The sequence below is a fragment of the Cricetulus griseus genome, chromosome 7 (assembly GCF_003668045.3).
Source record: "Cricetulus griseus strain 17A/GY chromosome 7, alternate assembly CriGri-PICRH-1.0, whole genome shotgun sequence".
Classification (NCBI taxonomy): Eukaryota; Metazoa; Chordata; class Mammalia; order Rodentia; family Cricetidae; genus Cricetulus; species Cricetulus griseus.
In genome coordinates this window covers 600,558-625,158 of record NC_048600.1, presented here as the reverse complement: position 1 = coordinate 625,158, position 24,601 = coordinate 600,558, and the positions used below count along the sequence as shown (strand labels likewise).

At 45.1% G+C, this 24,601-nt stretch overlaps 1 protein-coding gene across 2 annotated transcripts in view; it reads right to left on the bottom strand.

Moving 5' to 3' along the window:
• The window catches only part of Lrrc8d (leucine rich repeat containing 8 VRAC subunit D), a 74,321-nt gene that overhangs the window by 21,099 nt on the left and 28,621 nt on the right, over window positions 1-24,601 (bottom strand). The gene's annotated exons all lie outside the window — the stretch shown is intronic.

Sequence of the window (24,601 nt, the reverse complement as noted above, 5' to 3'; positions counted from 1 at the left end):
TTTAATCCCAGCACTCAGGAGGCAGAGGCAGGCAGATCTCTGTGACTTGAGACCAGCCTGATCTACAAGAGCGAGTTCCAGGACAGGCTCCAAAGCCACAGAGAAACCCTGTCTCAAAAAATAAAACAAAACAAAAAAGTTCAATAAATGAAAAGGGTAGCTATAGGTAAGCTGGACCGTAAGCTGACAGTCACTCCAGTATGTCACCATCTTATTTCACTCTTAATCCCCACAAATTCCCTGTGAAATAAATGTGAAGGGAGAACTCAGTATTTAACAGAGGTGGCACTGAGACGAAAACCCAGGTCTCTCAATGATAAAAACAAGTGCTTTCTACTTAAGTCATGATTCTAAGGTGTCATGTCTGTCTCTAGGTTCTGCCATGCTGGGTGCCCAGACCTGGTCACTACAGGAGTGGCAGGTAGGGCCCAGGAAACATGCCAGCAACAACCAAATGCAATCACCTGGAGCCAACTTAAACGCTAGAGGGACCAGGTTTGATAGTTTGAAAGATAGATACCTCAGCGTTCTTTGTGCTGGCCAAGCCTCCACTCCCAACTTCACTTCCTCTTCTCTGAGGTCAGTAGAGTCAGGGAATAAACACCCAGTCCAAGGAAGAATCCTGGATCTGCTGTTTATAAGCTCTGTAGCTTAAGCTGGGTTACTTACCAACTCTGTCTGCATCTTTCCATAACAATAGTGAGTGTAAAGATTTACTAAGTCCAGACACGTGCACATAAAGCTCAGAACCCAGCACATAAGCACCGAATGTGTGACTTTGACAATGATATCATACACTTAACTACATTATGAAAATATGGACTTGGGGGCTAAGGACTTAAACAAGCAAATGCTAGCTGTTCCCCTAGACAGCTACACAGAGCCTCTAGAAAATTCCTTTAATCCTTGACCCTGTGGACCACAGCCTGTTCATTCCTTAGCAGCCACAGTAGCTTATCAAGGGAGCCACACTGCCAAGACCCACACCAGCACTGCAGAGATAGGGAGACACAAAGAGAATGTCTGGGTTTGGGTTAAACTAGTTTGGGACAACTCTGAGAATGGGTGGCAGCCAACAGTACACAGTTGTGGGATTCTATCCTATCTGCACACCAACCCTCTGTGGGCTGCTTCCACAGAATGCCCCTCTATGAAAACATACAGCACACCTCTGAATGCTTTTAATCACCGTAAAGAATCACAGAGGATTTCGGGCTCTCCACCTGCCCCCTCTCTCCTATTCTGAACCAGCATGGCACTCAACCACAGAGCTGAAAACCTAGTGAAGGTCTCTAGCATCCCAGCCAAGAGACAGAGAAGCCCGTGGCCAGGCAGGCTTGTCCCAAAGTCTGTGTGGCCTTGGTGAAAGAGTCAAGTCCAAGAAGACACCGAGAGAAAGAAAATGGAGGCCCAAGTGCTAAACAGATGGCATTGCATTCCTCCAGACAGAAACTAAATGACACAATGAACCACGGAGTAAGCGTAAGATGACAGCCGGGATGTTTTCCTCTAAAGAAGGCACATCAGATTCTTTATAAACATTTTCTGGTGGCGGCTGGGCTTTTCAGGTGACCTTAAGCCATGTTTACTCTGTCTATCTGGTAACCCAGCTTGGCACCAAAGAGTTCCTCCAGATCCACAAGGGCTTGGTAGGAAAGAAAAGGGCCGGCCAAATGGAAAGGGAAGCAGGAGAGACCGTGGGAATGAGGGGGTGGATGGGGCAGTGACCAACACAGCTGGGGTCAGCAGTGACACAGGCAAAGAAGTCACCAAGATGCACTCAAAGACCTTCTTCACTGGGCCTCCTTTATAGCAAACTCTGGCCTGGTAATGAAGGCTGGTGCAAGGCCCAGCTGCCAGTCATCAGAAAGCAGGAACTGAAACTGAGCTTCCTGGTCCAGGTGGAGCTCTTTCCACTGAGCACATCCTACACACACAGGGCATGGGGGACAGCCAAAGGACACCAAGACCCAGACAGCCAGGGAAATCCCTGCAGACTACTGGCCAGTGCCAGAGGCTAGTCATAACACCCTGGTTATCACATTGTTCCCATCCATGTGTATACGGTCTGCACGTGACTATTCATGTTTTTTTTTTTTTTTTTTTTTTGTGTGTGTGTGTGTGTGTGTGTGTGTGTGTGTGTGTGTGTGTCTGTGTGTGCACGCACGAGTCACAGCAACCATGTGTGCTTTTCCAGGGTCTAGCATACTGCCTAGAACATAGAATAAATATGTAAGACGTTATCACACATACACATTATTTAGCTGGATTTATTTTTAAAGACAGGAGTTCAGGTATCTCAGGTTGGCCTGGAACTCACTGTGTAGCCAGAAATGACTTTGAACTTCCGATCCTCCTGCCTCCACCTTCTACATGCCAGGATCACAGGATGCACTACCCACCCCAGGCTTACGTGGTACTGAGGATCGAATGCAGGGCCTGCTGTACATGAGCAAACACTCCACCAATTGAACCACATCTTCCACCCTTTCTTGTCATCTTGGCTGGATTTCTACTGTGACACTGTAAGCCAGAAACTGGTTTCACTTTTATGAAGTAAGAAAGTCAGAGGGGTTTTGCAGGACCCCCAGGCATTCTGACATTTGAATACTGGATCATGTCATCATCAGCTGTCTCTAGCAGTGCACGCGGAGGGAAGGGAGAGGGTACTGATACTCTGACAGAGACATATGGTGACTCACGAAAGAAAGACAAGCAAGTGAGGGACTTTTTGACCTGGATGGGCTTGCTTGTATGGAGATGAAGTTTACATTCATTTGAAGGTGGGGCTTAAATGAGTCCACCAGACCTGAAACCATGCCCAAAGGGTGTGACCACCACCACAAGTTCACTGGACAAGGCAAGATGCCACTACATTTGGTCTCTTCCCAAGGGACTTTCAGCCCCAAAGCTTGGCAGTAAGGAACTTGATCCAAACAGAGCCTATCTGGTTATAAGGTCACAAAACAATCTCTCTGGTTAGCTGCCAGCACTGCATGGGACGTCTTGAAAGAGCTGCACATGAGACACCCACAGCAGCTGGCAGGACTGGACAGAACTTGGACTCGTGGCTGATTCCCCACGAGGGCCCACAGAAAGAGCAAAGCGCAGGAACTGGGGACAGCTGACAGAACAGGGCTACTTTGAGTCTTTGACCTTCCACAACCCTCCAGGGTACCTGAACTTTTTAGCCTCAGAAAGTAGCTTTGGGGATAGCTGCACCCCATGGTCACCCAACACTAGGCCCAAGAGGCACTTCCTATTTAGCCTAGGGTGTCTTGGTACAGATACACAAGCTGTTCAACAGCTCCTCCGCAATTCTACTCAGCCACAGGCAAAGCCTCAGATGTATTCAAAGTAGCTCACCTAGCTGATTAAAAGTTAAGCCGAGACACACAGCTTTTATGTGCTTGGTTAAGACATGCAAAGACCTCTTAAATGGAAGCCCCTAGGTCTAAGTCACCCAATATGCCCGCAGTCTGTTCCTGCATCTAGGAGACTTTCCAGCTTTCACAGACATTGTCAACCACAGGAAGCTGGCTTCCTTAAAGGCTCTTAGGAGTTGTGTGCTTAGCACAGGTGAACATGACGGCATAAAATTTTTATCTCAGGATTGTCATTTATTAAAAGTAATTTGTTTCCTCTAAGGAGCAATGAAGTACCCTGGGGTCATTCTGAAATGTTCATCTCTGTACACTATCTTCTGGTGGGTTCCTGGAGCCAGAGACTGTCTGATTCTTTTGTTTGCCGCTGAGTTCGGGGTGTCCAGGTATGAATGCATTTACTGCCTTGTATAACCCAGGGTCTGAATGCACTCACAAGGTCAAACACCAGTCGATGGAAACCAAGAGCCAAAAGAAACCATTTCTCCAAAAGTTGACTGTTTGGTGTATTTCATCACAGTCACATGAAGTTTATTAACACTCATGCAAACATCAACCCTACAGAACAAGGTACTTACATGTAAACCACAGTGAGATTATACTATTGAGAACATAGTATGTAGTGATGTTTCTAACACTCACGTGGAGATGTAATGTCTACACTATGAAATATGTTTAATATATGTCTGCCAATACATCTTTTGCTTCTCGGTATTTCCCACGGGCAAGTTATAGCCATAAGAGCTGAGTGACATTCTAGAGTACCAGACTTGGATACATGATGGGGGGGGCTTCTGTAAATATGTTTCTCTTATTGGTTGATGAATAAAACACTTGTTTGGCCAATACCAGGCAAGAAGCATAGGTGGGGCTACCAAACCAAGGAGAAGGTGGGGGAAAGGCAGGCAGGGAGAGGAGGAAGAGACACTATGTAGCCACCAAAGGTCCAGGCATTCTCCAGTAAGCCCAGATCAGAAAATACATAGGTTAATAGTTACGGGTTAGTAATTAAGAGAGAAGTAGCCAGTAAGAAGCCTAAGCCATTGGCCAACAGTTTTATAATTAATACAATGTCTGTGTGTTTATTTGGGGCTAATTGGCTGCGGGACCAGGCTGGAAAGAAACTCCTTCTTCAGGGACATTCTATCCTGAGCTTTACAAATTATACACAGACGCACCCTGCTTTCTAAAAAGACACAATAAAGAGATTGCTAGAACCATGAAGAATAGGTGTGATTATTCACTTACGTAGTGCTTTTTCAAGACATCTAAAAATAATTTAGCTACAAAAGTTCAAGGTCTCACCAGCTTTTCAGAAAGCCAACTGCTGCATAAAGCAAACTGTGTCACCTATAAATAGGAACTTGTAGATATACATACTTTATAGTTAAAATTATGTAAGTAAAATCTGTTCACACAGAAAACTAGACACTAAAAATAAGCTGAAAAGGAATGAATAGGGACAATCTTTATGCACAATTCCATCACACCTACACTTATACCCCTTTCAGAGCTTGCTCTGAGCCACTTGCCTTAAAAGTGGGCAGATACTGGCAGTGGGGATGGAGGGGATCAGAGCACCTAACAAATAACTTGAAGTCATTTGCTTAAATGATCAGTTGAAGGAAACAATTCTGCCAGGTCTTAAAATAAGAAAAACAAATTGTACTTAAATACCAGCTCAGGCCACAGTATATTTATGGATATATTAATCCTGCTCTTTTTTTTTTTTTTTGGCAGCAATATAAAAGCTCACCATGTCCTCCAAGCACACTGTTATACGTTTAGAAATGTATAATAATCATTTCTCAGACATGATCACTATAGGATTAGCCATGTTATTTCTTAGTTATCCAGCACACCTCTGTGCCCAGACAAGCACACACCCTGAAACTGTTTGCTCACTAGGAGATGAGTGGATGGTGGGGGCCAGAGGAGCTCTTTTTGGTCCCTTTTTATAAGAGATCTTCATCTGTAGACACACCTGGGTGCTGACAATGTAAGGACACCTGTTGCTGGGTATGCAGGGTTTTCCTTTTTCAGCCTTGACAGGATCTCTCACAGCATTTCAGTGAATAGTTTCCCTCACCTATAAGATATATAGGCTGGTACCCTGAGGGAGGAAATCATTTGAGTGATTACTTAGATTGCTTTTATGAATATATTTCTACACTCACACACAAACTGTGTGTGAGTTACACACCATTAATACACCATTAATTTTTGTATAATTCCTTTTACTTAATACTATGCTAGAAACTTCTTTTTCTCCTTGATTTAACTTAGTTTGCTCTCAATTCACTTTTATCCAGTTCTTTTTCTTGCTCTTGCTACTAATTGGCTGGTTTGGTTCCATTAGACAATGTCTCAATCTGTAGCCAAGGCTGTCCTAGAATTTACAAAGTAGCCCAGGCTGGTACTGACCTCATGACCCTCTTGCCTTAGTTTCTCAAGTGTGAGGATTATAGGCATGAGCCAGCCAAACCTGGTTCAGCCATGCCACAAGCATCAACTAGCTATTATTTTTTCTAAATCCAATAAAATATGGGTTTGTTTAAAATTTCGAAAGAATTCAAGGATAGCTTACCCGTCTAAAAACAGTATTTAGAGAAAGGGTGTTCTGAAATTCCTGTGTTCTGAAATTTGACACTCAAGAGATAAACAAAAATCAAACATCCTTTGCTCATTTTCCTCTCAGGTCCTCCTGCCACGTCTGCGCTTGGCTTCCTCTGAGACAACAGAAAAGTGAATGATGACAAGAAGACAGGATCTGCAGCGGCAAACAGCCTGAGTGGCTTAACCTAACAAACACTTATCACTCATAGTCCTAAAAGTAAGAGTCTGAGGTCAGGATGATGGCAGGGTTGGACTCTAGTGAGGGCCTCTTCCAGGCTTTACGCCTGCATGGTAGGAAAGCGTAGGAACTCTTTGGGCATTTGTCTCACTTGTGAGGGTGGAACCCCTTCTCCTAATACCAGGGTCCAGGGCTTTAGGTTTCAACAAAGGCCTTTTGTGTAGGACATAAATAAACCTTCCAGCTGGAACAGGAGCCCTCTGTTTCCAGAATGTATTACACCAACAAGAGGTTCAGCTTATTCAGAAAGTCATCAACGATGCACAAGGCTAATTCTCTGCAAGTATCACAGCAGAAGGATCCAAATGGCTAATGGCATTATTCCCTAGAGATACCTCACGAATAGTTACTTTCTACCATCTCCCACTAAGTCTGCAGTAACAAAGTCTTAAGTCCAAAGACCAAGAGCAGACCCAGGGCAACATTGTATATCACATGTTACAGCATCTACAATGACAACACTTGACCTGTTACAGCACAGACAGGTTTTCTACTACAGAGCTTCCTTAAATCTACTCCAGGGAGAGACTGTAGCATCTCTAGTGTCTTCTTTGACTCTGTTTGCAGGTGATACTTTGTTCCTAGCAAAATGTGCTAATTCCTTTCTTGTAGTTCTGGCTCTCCTTTCTTAGCTATCTGAGAAAACTAGGTCAAATTGGAAACATAAAATTAGACAGTTTTTTTGTGTATCTATCAAGTACCTGGATGTTATAGTCACACTGTAGGCCACAGAAAGCCCATCGGTTTTTTAAGTGAGCAAAGCCCACGTGCCTTTCGACCTCAGTAATGGTTCCGTCTACAGGACTTTGACCCCAGATCCCTCACTGCCCTCTTTTGTCTACTCACAGTCTCCTTCAACGGTCATCTTCCCATAGAGACCTTTCCCAACTGGTCTCCACCCCATTGCAATGTTTTTGACCTTTTCTATTTCATTCATAGTATATTCTTAGCATCTATGACAGTGCCTAAGTCTGTGTGCAATTCACCTTTAAAAACAAAACAAACGAGTCTCTCTACATAGAGAGACTTACACGTAGACCAGGTGGGCCTCTAGTGCAGAGGTCTTCCTGACTCTGCCTTCCAAGTGCTAGGATTAAAGGTGTAGGCCATCATACCCTGCTGGCCTGTGTGTAAGGAGGAGGAGAGCTGGAGTTCAGTTGGCCTGGCTTAACCGCAGCAGCACTAGGGAAAGAACCCAGTGCTTTTGGCATCAGGAGCACATGACTAATAAGGGGCTGGAGATGACACACCAGGGTGGTCAAGATCCAAACAACAAGTTGTTTTGTTCACTGACAGGTCTGCAACACTTCTTAGATAACAGGCATCACCTACAGGGAGATGCAGGCTAAGAAACCAAAGGTCAAAGCTCCCCTGCAGGAGTGAGAACAAAGACCAGGGAGAATAACCAGAAGGACAAACCATGTTCCAGGAACAGGGTTCTCCGATCCATGTGGACAAGCTAGAATGCCTCTCCAGGGACAGCTGATGCAGAGGGTTTGATGAACAGCAGAATTTCAGTTCAGCATCAGACACATCTCAAGAATAATGTTGGGTACTTTGGCAATTATAATGGATGTCACTATTATTATGACTATTAACAAGTAAATTTTCCACCAGCTGTTTCCTAGCCAAGTATTCCAATTAACACATGAAAATGGAATGGTGAAAATACAAAATTCACCATCAGGCAAGCACTGTTGAGGTAACTGCTGAAGGCAGGCCTCATGGCTGGATGCTAAAAATCAGTCACCAGAAGGAAGATGAAAAACAAGACACCAGCACAGACTCACAGTATTCCACCACATGCTTACTGTGGGGGGGAGGGGGAGGGGGACAGCACCCGGTCCCCAGTGACAAGCTGCATCAACTCTAAAGTTCTCTATGTGCCTTAAAATAAGAGAGGCTGAGAAGAGAATGTCACTTCTGTGGTCTCCTAGCTAAAAATTCATGGCCTCAATCCAATCACGGGAAAATACCAGAACGCCAAACTGAGTATAAAAGGACTTGCTGGCCGGCAGGCTTCACTTCCAGAGAGTACAAGCAACTATTAGGATTGGGGGAGGTTAAGAGCTATGTGTAATCGGCACAGAATGAGGACTGACAGGAAAATTGATGGGATTTGAGGGGAAAGGTCTCCCAACTGGTCAACAGTGTGTCCGAATGCTATTCTCCACTTCCTCCATTGTTGGACACACATGACATTAACCTGAGGAGAAGCTTAGTAAAAAGGTATTTGAGAATTCCATGCATTGTGTGTGAGACTTTCCCTTAAGTCTAAAAGTATTTCAAAGCTAAACATTGAAATAATGGATGCACCTGAGTCAGGACTGGAGATTCTTACAGAAATACAGGTGATGAGGAGGCTGACTCAGACCTCTGAATGGCTTCTGGGATTCCAGGCCAAAGGATGTAAGGAAAAGATGAGTATACAGAGCCTGGGGCTATGGATACCAAATCCTCAGCTCTTCACAGAAGAAAGAGATCTGTCCTGAGTTGAACGCTTGGCTCTAAGGTGGAATTGATCCAGTTCTTGGTGACTCAGCTATAGAGTTGAATGCATTTGACAATACAAGTCCTTGCGACACTGAGGCCCCAGGCCTGGTGCCTTCCCAGGGTGTGGCCAACCTCCTCCTACGATGATGCCCTTGGAGCATTTGGGGTGAAGGAAGGAAAAAAAGGGTTCAAGGAGACTGAGATAAGGTCTCACTATGTAGAAAAGGCTGGCCTCAAATGAATCATCTGCCTGCCTCAGTTTCCCTTGTGTGTGACAAAGCTGGCCTTAAATGCATCATCCCCTCCTCAGTTTCCCTTGTGCGTGAGCCACAGAACCCAGTCTCTGAAGCCTCTTGATTAAGCATTTAAGAAAATATAATACAGTTTTAGGTTTATAGAAAAGCTGTGAGTATCATCAAGTCTTAAATCATTGTGGTATATTCATCAAAATGCATCCAAGACAACAGCAATGACACACTAACATCCACACTCTGCAGATTTCCTAGGGGCACTTTCTGTCCAGGATCCCATGCAGGGTACACTGCATTCCAAGTGCTTTCTTCCGAGGTTCCTATCTGTTCCCACAGTTTCTCAGTTTTTCTTGTCTGATGACCTCCACAGTTCTGAGGAGCACTGGCCAGGTATTTTGTTGGATGACCTTCCATTGGTATCTGTCTGATGTTTTCTTCCTGACTTGTCTAGAATTACAGGTCTGAGGGAGTAGTGAAAGGTTATCCCACTTTTTGCTATGAATAAATGGCTAGTTTTGTTTTACAATAAGAGTTATGCCGTGTATGCTCATTTGTATTTGACCTGGTCAATCTCAAATGTATTTCCCTTTTATTAAGCAGGTTGCACACGTGTCATTTTATGGGTTGTGAATGCACCATGTTTCAAAATAAAAGCCAAAAAGGACTAAGGACAGAGCTGTTGATAGAATGTGCTTGCTCATTCGAGGCCCTTGATTGGGTCCCTGCTCTTCAGGAGTACACCAGGCAAGGTAGCACACATCTACCAAGTACACCAGGCATGGCGGCACACGTCTGCAATCCCGAAACTCGGTAGACCCAGACAGGAGGATTAGAAGTTCGGGGTTACCCTTGGTTACATATTAGGTTCACAAGACACACAACAAAACAAGGGCATGTAGGCTGGCTCCATGGGTAAGGGGGCTTGCTGTCAATCCTGCTAACCTGAGTTTGATCTCCCGAAGCCACATGATGGAGTTATCCTCTGATCTCACACTCTATGTCCTGGCATACAGGATGTGTACCCACCCCCATGTATTCATTTTGGGACTAGATGGAAAGGCTTAAAAACAAAACATGTTTACTCACTTATTACTAAATGCTTACATTTTGGTTTTTTGTTGTTGTGTTGTTTTGTTTTTGTCTGTTTGATGAAGGCTGAAGAAAGCCAGCAGGCATCCTCTTCATCGATACCATAATGGCTTAAGGAGCACTTAGTGTATAAGGAAAATTTTCCTGGATGCGCTAGCCTACTAGAGCCACCAAGTCCTCCTTCTGGGCTTCTGAGACTTGAAGGACAAAGAAAGCCAAGAGTGACCTGAGACCGGGAGATAATGGAGAGAAGGACCACCAGGACCTCTGGGAGAGGGACACTTCCTGCCTTAAGATAGTCAGACCAGCTGGTGCAGGAGTCCAGCAAGTGCTGTGGATGCCACGTGTCAGCCCCAGGTGTGACAGGACAGGGTTGTGTTGTTAGTCCCCCTTTCCCTCTCACCTTGATGTGTCTTTAAGGAGGGGAAATCTACATCACCCAGGCAAAGCAATCTCAACAAACCAGATTTCACTGTGAAGACCAAGTAAAACAGAATTCCTCTAAATGTCCAAGAAATACCTGGTTACACTTCAAGAACACCCATGTAACCAGGCAGTGGTGGCACACAGCTTTAGTCCCAGCACCCAGGAGGCAGAGGCAAGCAGATCTCTGAGTTCAAGGCCAGCCTGGTCTACAGAGAGAGTTCCAGGACAGACAAGGCCACATAGAAGAAGAAACTCTGTCTTGAAAGAAAGAAAATCCATGTAAAGGAAACCAGGGGATACACACAATGACTTTTTGAGGACTGAGGGAGGAGAAAGTTCTGGAGAGTTAAAGAGCTGGGTCCTCCAGGCCCTCTCTAAACCATCAGCACAATGAATTTATGTCTTTTAAGTTAACAGAGAAGTCCAGACAGTGCATATCAGTGACAGCAAAAGCAGTTTGCAGACCTAGAAAAGCCCTTGGTGCTGCTACTGAGTGTCACCTTCCTGTCCTTTCCCGGGGCCACAACACAGTGATGTCTTCCCCAAAAGACAAATACTCTGCTGCCAGCCCCACTAAAATGTATTGATGCAATTACAGCATCACTGTGTCCTAACAGAGGAAAGCAGAGCTGGGGAGCAGACGACTAATAAGCATGGGCAAGGTCAAGGTTCAATTCCTGGCCGAACAGTAACAACAAAGGAAGGAAGAGGGTATGTGTCAAGATCTGAATTTCCTTGGTCACTCTTAAAAAGAAGACACAGTTCCAGCTCTCATGACAGACAGTGCACACACATGTATGTACGGGATCTATGTATAGAGCTCTAGGTATGAACTTCACAGAGGCAATCCTGACTGCCCAATGTGTCTTCAGTCAAAATGCCCAATGCCTGGTGTGAGAGCAAAGAGTGTGTAGTAAACAGTCCTGGGAAATGAAATAAAGGGAAGAGTTTATTTAGCCACAGGTCAAAGAGCACAGAAACCCAAAGGAGCTTGGCTTTATTTAGCAGGCAATGAAGAGTATAGATTCACACTAACACGAAAGACCTTTAGAAAGTGAAATCACCAGCTCCGAGAGACAAGCAAAGCCGGAGTGCTGACTCTGGACTGTAACCCTAACAACGGATGAAGCAGGAGCACTGCCTTGACTTCAAGGCCAGGTCAGGCCGAGGAGCAAGACACTGTCTCAAATCAGCTGGGCAAGAGAAGAAGGAAGGATTGTGGGACAGAATGAGAAGGTTGAAGCTAGAATTCTGCTGCAATTGGTGGGGCTGAAGTGGCAAGTGTTATGTTTGAAAGGGGCCACCTGGGAAGGAACCGTGATATTTCCATATGGAAACAAAGTCCAGGACACTGGGGTCCGACAGAGAGCAACACCAGGAGATGAGGGTGCAATCCAGTTATTCATTCGAGGACTCTGCACTTGTCTGGGTCAGGCTGTGTGTAAGAGGGATTCACAAGCCTCCCCCAACTTGGGAGTAATTATCATTTAGGATTTGGATGCACAGAGCAGCCTGAAGGAGGTTGCTCTGAATAGGACCAGAGTTCATGTTTCTCAGACTCATGGTTTCCCGGTGTCAAGCACAGAAGAAGCAGAAACACTACAAATCCTTTCCTAAATAAAGTCACCCCACATGCCTGACCCCTACCCCTGCTTAGTGTATAAGTGCCATAGATGTGGCTTCTGATATTTGGATGCGAATAAACACAACACTTAGGAGTGCCAAGCAGATGTTTGGTATTATTTTTAATTAGTAAGTGGCAGTTTTCCTTCAATGACTAATATCAGGCAATAGAAAGGGTCCCCACCTCACCCAGACTACATCTTCTGCAGCCCACCGCAGATGAAATGATTAAGACTTACTATAAGAACATTCCCCTTCAAAGCAAGAGAAAAAAAAAACAAAACAAACAAACAAAAAAAACCGCAAGTAAGGAATCTATGTTCACATCTGGGGCCTGGTAAAAAGTCCCTTCTGTAGTTTTAGGTGTAGGCTGTGGCCTGGCAGATGTTCCAACATCATGACCTACTTTGCCAGCAGTGAGAAAGGAAGAAAGGTTAATGCAAACACTCAAGTCGCTGCGTTGTCTCCTGCAAACCATTCCTGGAGAATATGAGAAGTAATGACTAAACAAGAAATGGCTGAGGTCTCCAACCTATGCTGGGGCTTGGCATCTGTCCTGAGCTGGATGCTAACAGGAGGTGGCTAGCTGGGCTTTCACAGAGCACCTATCTTTCTAAGTCGCTCTGTCTTCACTGCCAGCCATATGCCACCAGCAGAACAGGAACTGAAGAATTATTTTACAAAGGAAGTAATTAAGGTCCCTAGAGACCTGCATCTTCCACATGATCACCATGCCAACAATACCACTAGGACTACATGTAAGATGCTGTGGAGTAAAAAGGGGGGCTTCCATTAGGCCCCTCTAATTTCTTACATCTCTTCCAACCAAACCCCACAGCCCAGAATTCATGGCAGAGGCCAGCCATTCTCTAGCCATTCTTTAGCAAAGACTTGGCCAAGGGAGACGGATCGGCACGCTCACCTCCCTGCCCGGTGTCTCACAAGATCCAAGAGCCCACTGGCCTCTTTCCCATCTTGACCACCATATGGGCTCCTTTTCATTCTAAAAGTTTTATTCCTATTTTGACCCCACAACTTCTTCAATTTGAGCATCACACTACCATCCAAAGCGGTTTCTGGAAGTGTCCTTTACAACCCCATCCAGTACTTGCTAAAGGAAGTCTAAACCCTCATAGCTGGCAACCACAACCTGACCCCCTTGTGTTTTAACTTCCCCTGTTGCTCTACATTTCTCCATGTCCCTTAGGGGATCTACAAACCGAAGCCCATGGTGTTTCTTAGGCTTCTCCAGTAACTTGTGACATTTCTGGGGGTGGCCTATCTCCTCCTTGCTCCTGTGGTCTAATCATCCAGTCCTGGATCAACTGTCACTCTTCATACAAGAACCGTACACGGATTTCTGCCTTGTAATCGATAGCTATAGGTCCGTTAACTCGACCAACATTTACGAAGCTTCTGATACCAGTATTCTGCTAAGGATACACAGATAGGATATTTTGCTAAAATGAAAATTATCATACAGTAAAAAGTTTACATTGCAGACTGTGCATCTGCCATGAATGGCTCCTGAGGACACGAAATGAATATGTGTGCGTGTCTGTGTGTGTCCAAGCTCACTTGTTCCCATGGGTGTTTAGACATGTGTGCAGGTGAGTGTGTACCTATGGATAAGGACGGGAGTCAAGTGTCCTCCTGAATCTCTCTCCACCGTGTTTTTTGAGATGGGGTCTCTCACTGAACACAGAGCTCATCCATTTGGCTAGACTGGCTGCCAGTGAGCCTCAGGGATGCACTGGTGTCCCCCCTCCCACAACACAGGGATCACAGGTGCACTAGCACTTCAGTCAGCTGTTAAGTGGGGGGATCTGAATTTAGGTCCTCACTTTTGTGCAGCCAGGTCTTTACTACAAACCTGTCCCACATCACATGCATGGACTAACAGAACTTTAAAGAATTCAGTTAAGGACTCAGCACAGCAGTGTTTGTGATGGATGGCAGATTGTTGGCTGGGTGAACTAAGAAACACCTAATGATTACTGCAGCATACTTCCATGCCCGTCTGTGAGGAGACTGCAGAGACCGAACTGACCCATCCATGGATTAGCCCCTCGGTGGATCTATATGATGGCATTACTGGGAGGTAGAAAGGCAGGGGGAAGTCTACTAGCAGAGTGTCACTGGGGGCTATACCCTCCTGTGTCCCACTCCCCACCCCATTCTTGTCAGAACTGAGCAACAGCCTGGATTGCACTCCCACCATACAGGGAGCCAAGAAACCAGTTGAAAGCCTCTGACACTGTGTCAGAATAAGACTTTCTTCCTGTAAGTTTTTTTTTTTCCAGGTATTTGGTGATAAGTACATTGATATAACCAACACAGTATCGTAATTTACCAGTTTAGCTCTGAGTGGACTTGTAGTCATTATTAAAAAATGATTTATTCTAATTTTTATTCATGTGTATGCACATGTGTGCCAGTGCCTGCAGAGGCCAAAAGAGGGTACAGACAGCCCTGGTCTAGGGTTACAGACAGTTGTATGTGACCAGACATGAGTACTGGAAAGCAAACTCAGGTCCTGTAAGAGAGCAGCAAGCACTTTTAACTGCTGAGCCATCTCTCACATTCATTTAAGATTTCCAGGTGCCAGAAAGACATCTCAGCTAATAGTTAAAAGATGTCTCAATTAACAGTTAAGAGATGTCTCAGCTAATAGTTAAAAATACAGTTCAAGTGTACTGCTCTCAGAGGTCCTCACAGTGGGCAGCTCATAACCTCCTGTAACTCCAGCCCCAGAGGATTCAATGCCCTCTTTCAGTCTACAAAGGCACTGCCCTCATATTTGTACACATACAACACCCCCACACACAAAATACCCCTACACACAACCATACCCCCCACACCCATGCCCATACCCACACACTCATACACACCCACACCCATACACACCAACATGCTCACTTAAAAATAATAAAAATTAAGAATAAACCTAAGTTTTCCATAGCCTGTCCATCATACAGTGAAAAAAAAATCACACAATAACTTCATGAATGAATGAATATAAACAATAATCCACTGCTTTGTGTCTGTGAGCCCCACACTGGCCTTATATATAAGGGGATACAACACATCTGCCAACAATCCCAGCCACTACTCTAGATGAACCTGTCTCTCAACTGTGGGGTTTAGTCTGTGGTCCCAGTGTGCACTGAAAACGGGATTATAACAACACACAGTGGTCTTAGTAAGGGTTAGGGTTCCACCCTTCCAGCAGCTGCTTCTCCACACAGGACTTGACTTTCCAACCCCTCCCAACACATTACCAAATCACCCAGGCTCAGGGTGAACCACTTCCTGAATAAGATTCAACAATAACTCATAGAAAGGCTTAACAAGAGCAAGGCCAACTGCCTCAACGCATAGCCAAGGGCACCCTCAGAGTGGCCTTGCTGCTCTGGCCCACAGTTGATAAGACCAATGATCACTCCACTCAGCCTTTCATTGGGAGGAAAAAGCACAGTGATCCCAGGGTAGCCACACTTCTGACATTCCTCATGCCCTTTCCCAGAATTCCCTGGGGCCTGTGTCCTGGACAGATGATTCAGCGGCTGGCTTCATACTCTTCTGTCTGTTGCTGGCTTGCCTGCTGGTCTGTCTGTATGTGCACATGTGAAGGTTTGCACTGATTGCTAATCTGACAGAACTAGAATCACCCTGGGGAAGAACCTCTGGTGGACCTGGGAGGCACTATCCCCTAGGCTGGGATCCTAGACAAAATAAAAAGGAGGAATTTGGCTGAGCCTATCTCTCCTTTCCAAGCTCCTGCCACCCATGGCTCTCCATGATGGACTGTACCCCTCAAACTGTGAGCCCAAAGACACCTCTCCTTTACGTTTCCTTTGTTAGGCGTGCTATGCCAGCAATACATAAATGAGTAAGCCAATCGGTGTCTCACGTCTCCTCTTTAAACTCATCTAGCAGTATACCCTCCCAGCACCCACATTACCTCTCCTCCTGCTTCCCCTGGCACTCTTCTTCATCCTCCTACTATAGTCTGGTCCTAGGATGTCTCCCAAAGGCTCACATAGTAAGTCTGGGCCCTCAGCTTGGCACATAGATGTTGAAAACTTGTAACTGTAGGTCTTTGATGCATGTACCTATTGAGTACTGGGGAACCCTGCCCCCCACCTTGTTTCTAGCTGAGGCCAAATGAGCATCCCCCACCAGGTAGTCCTATCATTCACCTAAAGCAATGGGACCGATATCTCTGAGCTTGTTATCTTAGGTACTCTGTTACATTAGCAGAAAACGGATGCATCTTGCAAACTTCTTTCTTTAAAAACTTCTCCCATCTTTAGCCAAAACCCCCTTACATTTACATTTTCCCTAAAAAGAAAATGCAAACAATGGAGAAGTTCTATATCCTCACTTTATTCTACAAGTGTCTCTTCACATTCTTTATCTGTGGACAACCCCCTCCCCCATCTAAAGAAACTCATGCTAAGTCTCAACCTCATTGCCAAACATGACATCACCTCTCCAGCAACTGTCTCTCCTAAGTCACCAATATTCCCCACTGTCCCTAAAATGGTCATTTCTCATTCTGCAAGCACCCTCCTTTCTCATCATACCGTCCTTCAGGTTCTACTGTTCAGGGTAGGGCCCTTTGTACTGTGGTGGGAGACTTAGTTTCCATAAAACACTCAACATACAGGAAGGCAAATCAAATACGGATCTCTTCATATTTGACTGGTTTGTGACAAATCAGGAGACTTATCCACAACCTAGCAGGGATTTAAAGCATTATCAGTCTAACAAAGCACTTTGCATTGAACATTTTGCCTCTGAAGCATCCTGGAAGTAATAATGTGAGGTCAACTTTTCAATTTGAATTAGAGAACTTGACCCAAACCAGCCTTCTCATCTTCGTTTTATCCAACTCCCTCCCTACAAACCCAACATACAGCCACGCCAGATGACAACATTCCTTGTCCTTATATGCCTTAACTAAACTTGTTCCTTATTTCTGATCCATTTCCTCAACTGCAAAATGAAAATACAACACCCAACCCCTTTGCAGACCTGCAGAGCACCACCCAGTACAGTGGTGCTCGCTCATCATCTAAGGTCACGGGAGGCAGAGGGGATTACCCACAAGCGTGAAGCCAGTCAGCCCTTCCAGTGAGGCCCAGGTTAGCCAATGCTACATAATGTGACCTTAAAACAAACAGGGCTCAGTTGTTAAGAGCAGTGGCTGCTCTTCTATAGGACCTGGGTTCAATCCCCAACACACACATAACAGCTTCACACTTTCCTGGTATCTGTAAATACTGCATGCATGGAACACACACATACATGGAGGCAAAATGCAGAGAAACAATCAGAACAATAAAAAAAAAATTCAAAACATACAGAAGCTTGCATGCAGTAAATTACAGGCAAAAACAGTAATTATTTTCCAATCTTTCTTGGTTTTTGTTTTGTTGTTATTGTTGACACATCTCACTCTACAGAGTGAGTCAGTCCAGGCTGACCCCATAGTCACAGTTCTTGTGCTCAGTTTTCAGAGTTCAGAGATCATAATAGAAGCCACTTGACCTGGCTATATTTATCTTTTGTTTAAGATCTAGAGACTGGTGGTGGTACTGGTGCTTGTGCTGGTGCATGCCTTTAATTCTAGCCCTTAGGAGGCAGAGGCAGGAGGATCTCTATGAGATCAAGGCCAGCCTGGTCTACAGATTGAGTTTCACAGTGGTACCAAAGAGAAACCCTACCTCAAAAAACCAAAATCAAACATCTATCCATACAACCTCTGGATTGCTCTGGGAAATATACTGCTGTTATTCAGTGTTTTTGTAGTTGGGTTTTAATGTTTACTGTCTCATTTATATTCAGGCTCTTGGGCACCTATCTACTTCTCTGGTAAGAAGCAACACCTCCCTATACTCAATCCTGATCCTGATGAGGCTAGCAGAGTGATGGATAAGGACCGGACACAACTAACTGCCAAAGACAGTAAGGTACATTATAACCAGTAAGTCTTTTGACTTTAAAATGAATTTAGTGTGATCGAGCAATACCCTTCATTAGATCAATGACAGCTATGTGCCAGAAGGGAAAGATAACCTCACAGATTTAACAAGGAAGCATTTACTGTCATTACAGTTCTTTCAAGGTAACTGATGCCACAGCCTACAAGAAGACCGTCTTGACAGTTTCCACCATATCCCCATCCTATCTGAGCCTTCCTAAAGCACATGCACAAAGTCTTCCTCCAGCCAGCCACTGGCTAGCTCTAATTCTTAGCAAATGTTTCCTTACGTTCGGCAACAGTCTGTCTTCCTAGAATGTCTAATGATTAATCCAAGCTCTGCAGTTTATAAGCTCTATACCTCCCAAGAAACTGATAATTGGAACCACAGGCTTCTAACTCTAACTCTTCAGGCAAAGGGAAAAGGAAAACAAAACACCAAAATGACAGCAGGAGAAATATTTCTGTTCTTGACTGTCCTTCGGCTGAAGTGACAGCCAAAGTGGTTTTAGACAAGAGCACTCTAGAAACCGGTGATTCCAGCAGGCAAATGGAACTGAGATGCCAAGCAGGGAGCTATGACTGTGAACAAGGAGAAACCAGGCAAACAGTGGGCTGATTGACACAGTGTGGCTTACTGCTACAGCGCTGGAGGGCCCCGGAGCACCAGACTCCCTCCTGCCTTGGGAGGCTCCAAGTTTTTGGTTCTTCCCACTTTTAAACCAGGGGACATGAAGAGTAAGCCATCTTCTCATTCTTTATGTAAAATGAATTCATAAAAATCTCACCGGGTTTAATAATCAAATATACTATAACCAGTTTAAGTCCTTGGTTATAAAAAGAATTTAAAGCAGTCACACGCATCATCAGAACAATGACATATTTGATGTCTCACTTACCCATAACCCAGGGGGGAAAAAAGAAAGAAAGAAAGAATCTCAGAAAAGAAACAGAGGATTACAGCTAAAAAAAAGGGGCTACTTGGTAATCAAACAGCTCAACCATTCAGACAAGGCTTTTTCTTTCCCTGGGGGGTAAGGAGCAGATTTTGAGACAGGGTTTCTTTGTGTAGCCTTGGCTGTCCGAGAACTCACAGAAATCCACCTGCCGTTGCCTCTCAAGTGCTGAGATTAAAGGGGTGTGCCATTACTGCCAGGCTGCAAGCTTTTTTTTTTTTTTTTTTAAATATTATTTGCTTATCAGTGGGTCTTACAGCATGGTCTTACAGATTTAAAAAAAAAAAATGCAGTTTTGGAGCCAGGGTAATGGCACATACCTGCAGTCCCAGCAGTTGGGAGGGAGAGAAAAAAGGATTGGGGTTCAAGGCCAGCAACAATTACACAGCATATTCAAGGCCAACCTAGGTCTATGTCAAAACCAAAGCAAACCAAATCAAATAGTAACATCACTCCTCCTCCCAGAAGGCATGCCAGGAGCAACTGTGTGATATTTTGTTCATGATCTAACAAATAAAGCTTGCCAGAAGATCAGAATGCAAAGCTAACCAGGCAGTGGTGGCACACACCTTTAATCCTTCTTTGCTTCTGTGATCTCTCAGCTTTCCCTCACCTAACAGCTGCCTCTAGAGTTTTTATTACCCAATAGTGCTACAAGCAACTATTTGGTACAGAGTGTCTAGGACACCATAGTGACCCAACCTCGGAGACCAAATCTGAGAGCTACAAGTCTTATTATCCCTGCAGTATCAGACAGTCTGTAAGTAGGTTTTTTAAAAAGATTGTGCGTGCGTGCGTGTGTGTATACACATTTATAGCTAGCTGGAAGTTAGCAAGTCCCAGAAACCACCCTCTCTGTTCCACTTTAACTGGGTGACAGGCATGGGTGCCCAGGCTGGGGATCCAAGCTCTGCTCATCATGACTGAACAGTAAGCACTTTCACCCACAGAGCCTCCTCTCCAGCCCCGTGAAGGTGGGCTTTTAGAAGCTGCGCTAGATGGCTTGTGTGGAGACTTTAGGTGGTGCTCTCCATATGTGGTAAGGTACAGCATTGGGTGATGAGAGCTCAATACTGAGGAGGAAGTCAGGGCATCCTTCTCTACAAAACCCATAAAGATGGTTGAACTTTTTTTTTTTTTTCCACTTTTCAACTTCTATCACTGTTACCATTTACACAAATAACTGAGCTAGCATTCCCGGCCAGTCCTGCTTACCTTCTGGAAGGGAAGACCATGAGGCTTGGTGAGGCACTCAAGGCAAATCTCGGATAAAGCAGGAGCCTGTTTCCTTTGAAACAGTGTTAGGGTTCTCATGTCTTAGTATTTATACTAAGTTCTGCTTCTAATTAAATACATCTACTGTATCTCTGAATCGTTCTTCTAGAATAATCCATCCATCTACCAGGACATACCATAACTATTGGTAAAACCCAAACATTCATGCCATAGGCTGGACCCACGAGGAGTAACTATTAGGAGCCTACAGAGAAGGATGGATACTAGCACAGCTGGTCTCCAGACTGGTTACACACTACACTACCAGGTCCATATACACATCACCCTGGAATTCAGAGTCTGTTTCCTTAACACAAGAGGAAAAAAGGAGTGGGACTAAGGCTACAAGAATTACCAGACCACAAACAAACTTCTAGAATAACAGCAGTAAACATTTACAAAGCTTTAACTATATGCAAAGCAAAATGTCAGCACCCATACACACCTGCAATCTTAGCAGCTGGGTACTATAATGACCCTAAAGGCTGATGTGACCAATATAAAAACTGAAGTAACAAGCCCCGGTCTAGCACTGGGGACTCTTAATGGCTAAGAGAAAGAATTCTCACCCATGTGTGGTGGCGCACGCCTTTAATCCCAGTACCGGGGGGAGGCAGAGGCAGCTGGATCTCCTATAAATTCTAAATAACAAGATACTCTCAATCACTCAGTCACATGATCCACATTCCAATGATTCAGCAGCCAAACTTCAAGTTCAGTGGCTACTATATTGGAGAGAGTGGTGGAGACATCGCTGCCTTGGATAAAAAGTTCTACTGCACAGCCCAGATGCCTGGCAAACTTTTTCTGCAAGGTAAAAGAGTAAATAAAACACAGATGCAGTCACTGTGGGGGGGTTTGGCCATGCCCCTCTGTCTTCCATCTGAGGCCCAAGGTAACCCAAGTTGCTGTCAATCCTACTCAGCACCTTTGCCAAGCAGAGAAGCTCCAAGCATGAGACTCAACAGGCCTCCACCTGGTAGCAAAGTCTCATATCTGAGAGAGCCCCCCACCTTCAGGAGTCCAGAAAAGCAGTCAGGTGTGGTTGTCATCACCTTGAATCCCGGAACTCTAGAGGTAAAGGCAGGAGATCTGTCTAACCTACAGAGCCCACCCTATTCTGGAGAATAGGTTTCACTTGGGCTTCTCCATAGTTTCCCCCACTCCCTGAAAGCTCTCTGTTCCAACCAGGAGAGAAAAGAATCTTGTCAGGACTCAGGACTGTGGCGTCCCCTTGGGTCTGTGGAGAGCAACCTTCCGTGTTTACCTCTTCTCATTTCATTGTTTTCCTCTTCCAAGGGTAAATATAAATCCCCTACGCTGGTGGTTCTTAACAAGCTCGATACACAGATTTGGGGGGGCCCTCTGTAGACTCAGTAGTTCTGAGGTGTCACCTGGGATGTATATGGCAAAGGGGCACTATGGTGGTTTTTAATACAGGATGCTGCTGCGTTTCATATACTAAGAAAAGGGACACAGAGGCAGGTGGCATATTCCCCTTGGGTGGCTGTAATCTCCAAATCAGAGAGAGAATGCTGTCACCTCACTTCAGAAGCCCCAAGAGAGCCCCACAATTTACAGAGTAGTAAGGGTACATCCTGCATCCAAGCCTTCAAATTGATCAGCAAAGTGTTTGGGAGAGGGAAGTCTGGGCACCATAGTGGTAACATAGGGGATTTGGAAAAGGCTATCCGGGCTTCATCAGACAGGGCCGACAGAATGACTGTATTATAAAGGGGGAGTCCCTAAATTGGCCTACACAAGGCAGGCTGAGTAGCCCAAGAACAACCATCTGCCCACAACAGAAGCTGAGACCCTGAGAGCCGTCTGGTCCATGGGCTGGATGCTACCTTTATAGCCGATCCTGTGCTGAAGTCTGGGAAAATCCTTCTGTGTGTGATGAGTAAAGACTGTGAGGGATGTCAGTGGCAGCTGCCACAGGGATGAGGAAGCAGAGAAGCAGGCAAGCAAGCCACTTTCCCTTAGACTGCCTCATATCTGAGCTGCAGGCAGGAGACCCCACCCACCGTGGACGAAGCTCTTCCCCCACCTCAGTTCATCCTTCTTGGAAATGCCTTCAAAACCCCACCCATGGGTCTGTCTCTTAGTTGATTCCAGACCCAATCAAGATTGACCACTGTGAGTACCCACCTGCTCCAACCCACCGCGCCCGTTCCTGGAAGCCAGAGGCAACACAAAGCACCTTTTGGAATCATAATTTTTTCTTCCTTTATGAATGTAATCAATTGGATTGTTAATAACTTCGACCTTCCACAAATTCCTCAACAATTTTACTGCCTCGGTTCCATCATAATAAAACAGTTTATATGAATTAATGAATTAATGTCTGCAAACACTTAAAGAGCTGCTTGGCATGGAGTAAACGGCACATGTTTGTTAAAGAAAAAAACGCCATTAACATTTAGCAAACTTCCCCATAGGTGGGGGGATAGGGTGAGAAGAGATGGGAGTTAAACACCCCATAGCACGGCATAAGCAAGTGTTCTTCTGACACCCAACATTCCCTGCAGCGCTGCCTTGTCTCCTGATCCTACTTTATTTTCTTATTAACGTTACTGGGCAGTAATTGAAATCCAAGAAACACAAGCTTCCTGGGCTCAGTCACTACATGGCCTTTGTGGGGCTGACTTTGTCACAAAGCAACAGTTGCTGGTTCCCAAATCAGTGCTTGGTGTTTAGTGGCTTAAGATATACATTATGAAGCTGGGCTGTGGTAGCACACACCTTTGATCCCTCAGGAGGCAGAGGCAGGCCAATCTCTGAGTTTGAGGCCAGCCTGGTCTACAGAGTTTGAGGACAGCTGGGGCTATGTACTGAGACTCTGCCTCAAAAAGAAAAGGAGAAAGGAAGGAAGGGAGGGAGGGAGGGAAGGAAATGAATTATGAGTGAGTGAAGAACACTTGGCTCCCTTTTATGGCATCTGTAAAGGCCAGGTAATAAAATATTTCAAGGCCTCTCACTTTTTAATCGTGTGCATATTTAAACACTTGTGATCTAGTATACTCCTATATTAAAAAGAAAAATCAAAGGGCATCTCCAAAACAGGCATATTTCAAATCAAGTCCAAAATTTCTAGTTAGATACTTGACCTATATAAAACTAGATTATAGCTTCATTTACATATCCTCTTTGTCCTGAGAATACCCCTCTCCCACACCACCCAAACAGGATTTCTCTGTGTAGCCCTAGCTGTCCTGAAAAATCGCTCTGTAGGCCAGGCTGACCTTGAACTCACAGAGATCCTCCTGCCTCTGCCTCCTGAGAGCTGGGATTAAGGGTGTGTGTCACCACCGCCCATCCAGAATACTCCTGAGAGGCATGGATGGGGTGGAGATTTATCCCACTCGTCAATGTGAAAGTAAGCAACAAGGGCTGCCTTATCCACACAACCTGACCAGATGCCAGCTGGAAATCAGGTGTTGTCTTGACAGGTCTAATGAACAGTTGTGGCCCAAGGAGTCAGGGTCTATGTCTGAGATAATCTCACTGTAGAAAGTAGCTGGGGAGGGTCAGCCAGCAGAGGCCCAGGAGAACAAAACTGCAATGGCTGTACATACACACACAAACATTCTAACCAACCAATGCAGCCGGGCTCCCTTACCAATTCCCCTGGAGGAAGCATCTGTGGGGTCACTGCAGAAGAGACTCTGTGTCTTATCTGTAAGTACAACCCTCTGACTACAATCAAAACTCACACCTTCATTCACACTTGCACCCTTCACCACACAGGTGAGACTGGCAGTCTCTTCGGACACATACAGAGTGGAGGTGAAGTGGGGAGCCAAAGGGCCAAGACTTTGGTTTTGTTGTTGTTAGTGGTGGTGATATATTTACATATTTACATATATTTACATATATTGCTTTTATTAAAGGAGTAAAGTCAGTTAACAAGCAACATGTCCTCATCACTCCAGTGATGGGACATAGCCACATTAAACCTTAATACAATACACATAAACACTGTCTGGGCTGGCAAGATGCCAAGCTTGATGTCCTGAGTTTGTGCCTCAGAACCCGAATGCTGGAAGGAGAGAGCCAACTCCTAGGTTGTCTTCTGGCCTGCCCATTCATACTATGGCATGCACATATGGACAATGGACAATAAAAAAACATTTTAAAGCATAAAGTGGTCCCTCTGCTTCCGAATCAGGGGTCGACACTGACGACTCATCACCTGAAGCAAACTAGCACTTGCTTTCTGCTCCAAGCTCTCCCTTCTCACCGAACAAATTGCCACAGAC